The sequence below is a fragment of the Rhipicephalus microplus genome, unplaced genomic scaffold (genome assembly GCF_043290135.1).
Source record: "Rhipicephalus microplus isolate Deutch F79 unplaced genomic scaffold, USDA_Rmic scaffold_206, whole genome shotgun sequence".
NCBI classification, from domain to species: Eukaryota; Metazoa; Arthropoda; class Arachnida; order Ixodida; family Ixodidae; genus Rhipicephalus; species Rhipicephalus microplus.
In genome coordinates, this window is record NW_027464777.1 from 3,074 (window position 1) to 12,500 (window position 9,427).

Here is a 9,427-nt window from a genome sequence, read left to right on the forward strand (position 1 = left end):
CTCCGCAAGTTCGCGTCGACTGCGAAAGACCGAAGTCGTGAACGACGTGTCCGCTACTCGCCGCCGACACGCTGGACACCAAACGTACAACGACTCGACGGCGTCGTAGAGGCCCACGACGCGGTTTTCCTTAACGACGTCTCGGCGTGGCACCGACAGGTTAGAACGGCCGACCAACGTTCCCTGTCCGCCGTTCGGCTCAGTCGAAGGGCTCGGCGACTTCGGCAACGCTGCGAAGCCGCACGGTGACGCACGCCATGTCCCCATTTTTTTTTTTTTTTCTTTCTGCGTCTGCCGGGGTGCCCCTATAATAGCAGCGATAAGCACCCAGACCGCCGTGGGTCGCTCGCCCCGGCTGACGTGGTTTTTCGTACTCCTGCGGCGGTCGCCGTCAAGCACGTCCAAATACGCTACTTTCGTGGGCGCATTCACGCTCTTTCGCTTCGCCGGAGTGCCAGCACTCACTCTGCCAAAAACGGCGAACATCCGAGCGGCGGTTCCCACTTTTGCGTCGGCGTCGCAAACCCCGCCCCGGCAGACGAGGTTTGCCGTACTCGTGCGACGGTGGCCGGCGGGCACGTCGAAAGACGCCGATATCGTGCGCGAATTGGCGCACCTTGGCTTCACCGGAGTGCCGCCACTGACTCCTCCAAAAACGGCGAAGATCCGAGCGGCGCTTCCCACTTTCGCATCGGCGTCCCGAACTCCGCCCCGGCTGACGCGGTTTACCGTACTCGTGCGACGGTCGCCGGCGAGCACGTGGAAAGACGCCGATATCGTGCCCGAATCGGCTCCGTTCGGCTTCGCCGGAGTGCCAGCACTGGCTCGGCGAAAGACGACGAACATCCGAGCGACGGTTCTCACTATTGCGTACGCGTCGCAAACCCCGCCCCGGCAGACGCACTTTGCCGTACTCGTGCGACGGTCGCCGGCGAGCACGTAGAAAGACGCCGATATCGTGCCGGAATCGGCCCCGTTTGGCTTCGCCGGAGTGCCAGCACTCACTCGGCCACAAACGGCGAACATCCGAGCGGCGGTTCCCACTTAGCCGTCGGCGTCCCGAACTCCGCCCCGGCAGACGCGGTTGCCGAGCTCGTGCGACTAGCGACCGCGAAGCCGTCTCGCGACGCCGCTTTCGTGCGCGGCTCCCACTGCGACCTGGGTCACCCGAGGTCGACGAGCAAGAAAGAATGTCGAAAAAAAATTTTTTTTTTTTTTGCGTCTGCCGGGGTGCCCCTATAATAGCAGCGATAAGCACCCAGACCGCCATGGGTCGCTCGCCCCGGCTGACGTGGTTTTTCGTTTTCCTGCGGTGGTCGTCGTCAAGCACGTCCAAACACGCCACTTTCGTGGGCGCATTCGCGCTCTTTCGCTTCGCCGGAGTGCCAGCACTCACTCTGCCAAAAACGGCGAACATCCTAGTGGCGGTTCCCACTTTTGCGTCGGCGTCGCCAACCCCGCCCCGGCATACGCGGTTTGCCGTACTCGTGCGGCGGTGGCCGGCGGGCACGTCGAAAGACACCGATATCGTGCGCGAGTCGATGCTTCTTGGTCTCGCAGGAGGGCCGCCACTCACTCCTGCAAAAACGGCGAAGATCCGAGCGGCGCTTCCCACTTTTTCGTCGGCATCGCAAACCTCGCCCCGGCAGACGCGCTTTGCCGTACTCGTGCGACGGTCGCCGGCGAGCACGTCGAAATACGCCGATATCGTGCCCGAATCGGCCCCGTTTCGCTTCGCCGGAGTGCCAGCACTCACTCGGCCAAAAACGGCGAACATCCGAGCAGCGGTACCCACTTAGCCGTCGGCATCCCGAACTCCGCGCCGGCTGACGCGGTTGCCGAGCTCGTGCGACTAGCGACCGCGAACGCGTCTCGCGACGCCGCTTTCGTGCGCGGCTCCCATTGCGACCTGGGTTACCCGAGCTCGACCAGCAAAAAAGAAGGTCGAAAAAAAATTTTTTTTTTCTGCGTCTGCCGGGGTGCCCCTATAATAGCAGCGATAAGCACCCAGACCGCCGTGGGTCGCTCGCCCCGGCTGACGTGGTTTTTCGTACTCCTGCAGCGGTCGCCGTCAAGCACGTCCAAATACGCCACTTTCGTGGGCGCTTTCGCGCTCTTTCGCGTCGCCGGTGTGCCAGCACTCACTCTGCCAAAAACGGCGAACATCCTAGTGGCGGTTCCCACTTTTGCGTCGGCGTCGCCAACCCCGCCCCGGCATACGCGGTTTGCCGTACTCGTGCGGCGGTGGCCGGCGGGCACGTCGAAAGACACCGATATCGTGCGCGAGTCGATGCTTCTTGGTCTCGCAGGAGGGCCGCCACTCACTCCTGCAAAAACGGCGAAGATCCGAGCGGCGCTTCCCACTTTTTCGTCGGCATCGCAAACCTCGCCCCGGCAGACGCGCTTTGCCGTACTCGTGCGACGGTCGCCGGCGAGCACGTCGAAATACGCCGATATCGTGCCCGAATCGGCCCCGTTTCGCTTCGCCGGAGTGCCAGCACTCACTCGGCCAAAAACGGCGAACATCCGAGCAGCGGTACCCACTTAGCCGTCGGCATCCCGAACTCCGCGCCGGCTGACGCGGTTGCCGAGCTCGTGCGACTAGCGACCGCGAACGCGTCTCGCGACGCCGCTTTCGTGCGCGGCTCCCATTGCGACCTGGGTTACCCGAGCTCGACCAGCAAAAAAGAAGGTCGAAAAAAAATTTTTTTTTTCTGCGTCTGCCGGGGTGCCCCTATAATAGCAGCGATAAGCACCCAGACCGCCGTGGGTCGCTCGCCCCGGCTGACGTGGTTTTTCGTACTCCTGCAGCGGTCGCCGTCAAGCACGTCCAAATACGCCACTTTCGTGGGCGCTTTCGCGCTCTTTCGCGTCGCCGGTGTGCCAGCACTCACTCTGCCAAAAACGGCCAACATCCGAGCGGCGGTTCCCACTTTTGCGTCGGCGTCGTAAACCCCGCCCCGGCAGACGCGGTTTGCCCTACTCGTTCGACGGTCGCCGGCGAGCGCGTCGAAAGACGCCGATATCGTGCGCTAATTGGCGCTCCTTGGCTTCTCCGGAGTGCCGCCACTCACTCCTCCAAAAACGGCGAAGATCCGAGCGGCGTTCTCCACTTTCGCATCGGCGTCCCGAACTCCGCCCGGGCTGACGCGGTTTACCGTACTCGTGCGACGGTCGCCGCCGGGCACGTCGAAAGACGCCGATATCGTGCCGTAATCGGCCCCGTTTGGCTTCGCCCGAGTGCCAGCACTCACTCGGCCAAAAACGGCGAACATCCGAGCAGCGTTTCCCACTTTCGCATCGGCGTCCCGAAGCCCGCCCCGGCAGACGCGGTTTGCCCTACTCGAGCGACGGTCGCCGGCGATCACGTCGAAAGGCGCCGAATTCGTGCACGAATCGATGCTTCTTGGTCTCGCAGGAGGGCCGCCACTCACTCCTGCAAAAACGGCGAAGATCCGAGTTGCGCTTCCCACTTTTTCGTCGGCGTCCCGAACTACGCCCCGGCTGACGCGGTTTACCGTACTCGTGCGACGGTCGCCGGCGGGCACTTCAAAATACGCCGATTTCGTGGGCGCATTCACGCTGTTTCGCTTCCCCGGAGTGCCAACACTCACTCTGCCGAAAGCGGCGATCATCCGAGCGGCGGTTCCCACTTTTGCGTCGGCTTCGCAAACGGCGCCCCGGCAGACGCGCTCGTGCGACGTACTCGTGCGACGGTCGCCGGCGAGCACGTCGAAAGACGCCGATATCGTGCTCGAATCGACCCCGTTTCGCTTCGCCGGAGTGCTGCCAGTCACGGCGCAGAGAACGGCGAACAAGTGTTTTTTTTTTTTTTTCCTAGAATTTGTGTTATAGAAGGCACATTTGATATCGGACGATAATTTTCAACTTTATCACGCGCACCGATTTTCGTGTAGAGGTTTGCAAGTTTATGGGAATTTCTCCACTTGGAATAATGCGATTTAGTAGTACTACGAGAACTTCATGGATGTACTCAAGGGTACGGGGCAAGTCAGTTACGTCAACACCTGCAGATTTTTTACACTTCAAACTGAAAATTGTTGGTTGTGAGTCCTCGTGTGATATTAAAGGCCGATTCGCTAACACATAGAACAAAGAAAGAAAGGAAGAAAAAACGCCCGCGCTCGCTCAAGAAACCTGGGTTCGCAACAAGTGGCAACAACAAGCAACCGAGCGAGTGCGCCAAAACCCGTGGCGGCCGAACAAACGCGAAGTCCCAACCGCGTCAGCCGGGGCGGCACGGGACAGGAAAAATCACTTCAGCCGGGGCGGCGGGGCACCGAATAAACCTCGTCACCTCGTCGCAGGATAAAAGAGGAAACAAAAAGTCTAAACAGCGTCTGCTGGAGCGAATGCGTAATAAAACAACAACAACAACAAAAAAAAAACACCCGCGCTCAAGAAGTCTGCAATCCTCACAAAAGGCGACTGTGACCGAGCAGCGTCAGCCGGGGCCGTGCGGAAACGGAAAAACCGCGACTACCGGGGCGTCGAGGCACCGAAAAATCCACTTCAGCCGCGGCGAAAAAAAAAAAACAAAAAGAAAGACGGAGGGGGGGGGGGAACCACGTCTGCCGGGGCGAAGGAAAAAAAAAAACGCGTCTGCCGGGGCGAGCCCGGGTGCGGCACCACCGGGAAAACTGTGGCAAACAGACATGGCGATCGAGTGAGTGGGCCGCCAGCCAGGCTCAGCCAAAAAGTGCAAAGTCCGAACTGCGTCAGCCGGGGCGGCAAAAACCGCGTCAGCCGGGGCGGCGCAAAAAACCGCGTCTGCCGGGGCGGCACGAAACCGCGTCAGCCGGGGCGGGGCGAAAACTGCGTCAGCCGGGGCGAAAAGAAAAAAAAAAAACGCGTCTGCCGGGGCAAGCCCGGGTGCGGCACCACCGGGAAAACTGTGGCAAACAGACATGGCGATCGAGTGAGTGGGCCGCCAGCCAGGCACAGCCGAAAAGTGCAAAGTCCGAACCGTGTCAGCCGGGGCGACGCAAAAACCGCGTCAGCCGGGGCGGCGCGAAAACCGCGTCAGCCGGGGCGGCACGAAACCGCGTCAGCCGGGGCGGCGCGAAAACTGCGTCAGCCGGGGCGGCGCGAAAACCTCGTCAGCCGGGGCGAGCGAAAAGGGGGGGGGGGGGGAACCACGTCTGCCGGGGCGAAAGAAAAAAAAACGCGTCTGCCGGGGCGAGCCCGGGTGCGGCACCACCGGGAAGACTGTGGCAAACAGACATGGCGATCGAGTGAGTGGGCCGCCAGCCAGGCTCAGCCCAAAAAGTGCCAAGTCCGAACTGCGTCAGCCGGGGCGGCAAAAACCGCGTCAGCCGGGGCGGCGCGAAAACCGCGTCTGCCGGGGCGGCGCGAAAACTGCGTCTGCCGGGGCGAGCCCGGGTGCGGCACCACCGGGAAAACTGTGGCAAACAGACATGGCGATCGAGTGAGTGGGCCGCCAGCCAGGCACAGCCGAAAAGTGCTAAGTCCGAACTGCGTCTGCCGGGGCGGCACGAAACCGCGTCAGCCGGGGCGGCGCGAAAACCGCGTCTGCCGGGGCGGCACGAAACCGCGTCAGCCGGGGCGGCGCGAAAACTGCGTCAGCCGGGGCGAGCCCGGGTGCGGCACCACCGGGAAAACTGTGGCAAACAGACATGGCGATCGAGTGAGTGGGCCGCCAGCCAGGCACAGCCGAAAAGTGCTAAGTCCGAACTGCGTCTGCCGGGGCGGCACGAAACCGCGTCAGCCGGGGCGGCGCGAAAACCGCGTCTGCCGGGGCGGCACGAAACCGCGTCAGCCGGGGCGGCGCGAAAACTGCGTCAGCCGGGGCGAGCCCGGGTGCGGCACCACCGGGAAAACTGTGGCAAACAGACATGGCGATCGAGTGAGTGGGCCGCCAGCCAGGCACAGCCGAAAAGTGCTAAGTCCGAACTGCGTCAGCCGGGGCGGCAAAAACCGCGTCAGCCGGGGCGGCGCAAAAAACCGCGTCTGCCGGGGCGGCACGAAACCGCGTCAGCCGGGGCGGCGCGAAAACTGCGTCAGCCGGGGCGAAAGAAAAAAAAAAAAACGCGTCTGCCGGGGCGAGCCCGGGTGCGGCACCACCGGGAAAACTGTGGCAAACAGACATGGCGATCGAGTGAGTGGGCCGCCAGCCAGGCACAGCCGAAAAGTGCTAAGTCCGAACTGCGTCTGCCGGGGCGGCACGAAACCGCGTCAGCCGGGGCGGCGCGAAAACCGCGTCTGCCGGGGCGGCACGAAACCGCGTCAGCCGGGGCGGCGCGAAAACTGCGTCAGCCGGGGCGAGCCCGGGTGCGGCACCACCGGGAAAACTGTGGCAAACAGACATGGCGATCGAGTGAGTGGGCCGCCAGCCAGGCACAGCCGAAAAGTGCTAAGTCCGAACTGCGTCTGCCGGGGCGGCACGAAACCGCGTCAGCCGGGGCGGCGCGAAAACCGCGTCTGCCGGGGCGGCACGAAACCGCGTCAGCCGGGGCGGCGCGAAAACTGCGTCAGCCGGGGCGAGCCCGGGTGCGGCACCACCGGGAAAACTGTGGCAAACAGACATGGCGATCGAGTGAGTGGGCCGCCAGCCAGGCACAGCCGAAAAGTGCAAAGTCCGAACCGTGTCAGCCGGGGCGACGCAAAAACCGCGTCAGCCGGGGCGGCGCGAAAACCGCGTCAGCCGGGGCGGCACGAAACCGCGTCAGCCGGGGCGGCGCGAAAACTGCGTCAGCCGGGGCGGCGCGAAAACCTCGTCAGCCGGGGCGAGCGAAAAGGGGGGGGGGGGAACCACGTCTGCCGGGGCGAAAGAAAAAAAAAACGCGTCTGCCGGGGCGAGCCCGGGTGCGGCACCACCGGGAAGACTGTGGCAAACAGACATGGCGATCGAGTGAGTGGGCCGCCAGCCAGGCTCAGCCCAAAAAGTGCCAAGTCCGAACTGCGTCAGCCGGGGCGGCAAAAACCGCGTCAGCCGGGGCGGCGCGAAAACCGCGTCTGCCGGGGCGGCGCGAAAACTGCGTCAGCCGGGGCGAGCCCGGGTGCGGCACCACCGGGAAAACTGTGGCTAACAGACATGGCGATCGAGTGAGTGGGCCACCAGCCAGGCTCAGCCAAAAAGTGCCAAGTCCGAACTGCGTCAGCCGGGGCGGCAAAAACCGCGTCAGCCGGGGCGGCGCAAAAAAACCGCGTCTGCCGGGGCGGCACGAAACCGCGTCAGCCGGGGCGGCGCGAAAACTGCGTCAGCCGGGGCGAAAGAAAAAAAAAAACGCGTCTGCCGGGGCGAGCCCGGGTGCGGCACCACCGGGAAAACTGTGGCAAACAGACATGGCGATCGAGTGAGTGGGCCGCCAGCCAGGCACAGCCGAAAAGTGCTAAGTCCGAACTGCGTCTGCCGGGGCGGCACGAAACCGCGTCAGCCGGGGCGGCGCGAAAACCGCGTCTGCCGGGGCGGCACGAAACCGCGTCAGCCGGGGCGGCGCGAAAACTGCGTCAGCCGGGGCGAGCCCGGGTGCGGCACCACCGGGAAAACTGTGGCAAACAGACATGGCGATCGAGTGAGTGGGCCGCCAGCCAGGCACAGCCGAAAAGTGCTAAGTCCGAACTGCGTCTGCCGGGGCGGCACGAAACCGCGTCAGCCGGGGCGGCGCGAAAACCGCGTCTGCCGGGGCGGCACGAAACCGCGTCAGCCGGGGCGGCGCGAAAACTGCGTCAGCCGGGGCGAGCCCGGGTGCGGCACCACCGGGAAAACTGTGGCAAACAGACATGGCGATCGAGTGAGTGGGCCGCCAGCCAGGCACAGCCGAAAAGTGCTAAGTCCGAACTGCGTCAGCCGGGGCGGCAAAAACCGCGTCAGCCGGGGCGGCGCAAAAAACCGCGTCTGCCGGGGCGGCACGAAACCGCGTCAGCCGGGGCGGCGCGAAAACTGCGTCAGCCGGGGCGAAAGAAAAAAAAAAACGCGTCTGCCGGGGCGAGCCCGGGTGCGGCACCACCGGGAAAACTGTGGCAAACAGACATGGCGATCGAGTGAGTGGGCCGCCAGCCAGGCACAGCCGAAAAGTGCTAAGTCCGAACTGCGTCTGCCGGGGCGGCACGAAACCGCGTCAGCCGGGGCGGCGCGAAAACCGCGTCTGCCGGGGCGGCACGAAACCGCGTCAGCCGGGGCGGCGCGAAAACTGCGTCAGCCGGGGCGAGCCCGGGTGCGGCACCACCGGGAAAACTGTGGCAAACAGACATGGCGATTGAGTGAGTGGGCCGCCAGCCAGGCACAGCCGAAAAGTGCTAAGTCCGAACTGCGTCTGCCGGGGCGGCACGAAACCGCGTCAGCCGGGGCGGCGCGAAAACCGCGTCTGCCGGGGCGGCACGAAACCGCGTCAGCCGGGGCGGCGCGAAAACTGCGTCAGCCGGGGCGAGCCCGGGTGCGGCACCACCGGGAAAACTGTGGCAAACAGACATGGCGATCGAGTGAGTGGGCCGCCAGCCAGGCACAGCCGAAAAGTGCTAAGTCCGAACTGCGTCTGCCGGGGCGGCACGAAACCGCGTCAGCCGGGGCGGCGCGAAAACCGCGTCTGCCGGGGCGGCACGAAACCGCGTCAGCCGGGGCGGCGCGAAAACTGCGTCAGCCGGGGCGAGCCCGGGTGCGGCACCACCGGGAAAACTGTGGCAAACAGACATGGCGATCGAGTGAGTGGGCCGCCAGCCAGGCACAGCCGAAAAGTGCAAAGTCCGAACCGTGTCAGCCGGGGCGACGCAAAAACCGCGTCAGCCGGGGCGGCGCGAAAACCGCGTCTGCCGGGGCGGCACGAAACCGCGTCAGCCGGGGCGGCGCGAAAACTGCGTCAGCCGGGGCGAGCCCGGGTGCGGCACCACCGGGAAAACTGTGGCAAACAGACATGGCGATCGAGTGAGTGGGCCGCCAGCCAGGCACAGCCGAAAAGTGCTAAGTCCGAACTGCGTCAGCCGGGGCGGCAAAAACCGCGTCAGCCGGGGCGGCGCAAAAACCGCGTCTGCCGGGGCGAAATAAAAAAAAAAACAAAGAAAAAAGCCCGCGCTTAATCAAAAGAAAACAAAGAAAAAAGCTTGCGCTTAATCAAAAGAAAACAAACAAAAAAAGTTCGCGCTTAAGCCTGGCGGTGGAACCACCGGGGCAAACAGACCTGGCGATCGAGTGAGTGGGCCGCCAGCCGGGGTGAGCCAAAAAGTGCAAAGTCCGAACCGCGTCAGCCGGGGCGGCGCGAAAACCGCGTCAGCCGGGGCGGCGCAAAAACCGCGTCAGCCGGGGCGGCGCAAAAACTGCGTCAGCCGGGGCGGCACGGAAAAACGAAAACCGCGTCAGCCGGGGCGACATCAAAATGAGGAAAAAAAAAAAAACTGCCTTAGGACACCTGCGTACACTTTCATGCGTTTGGGCATATCTCTCTGTAACACG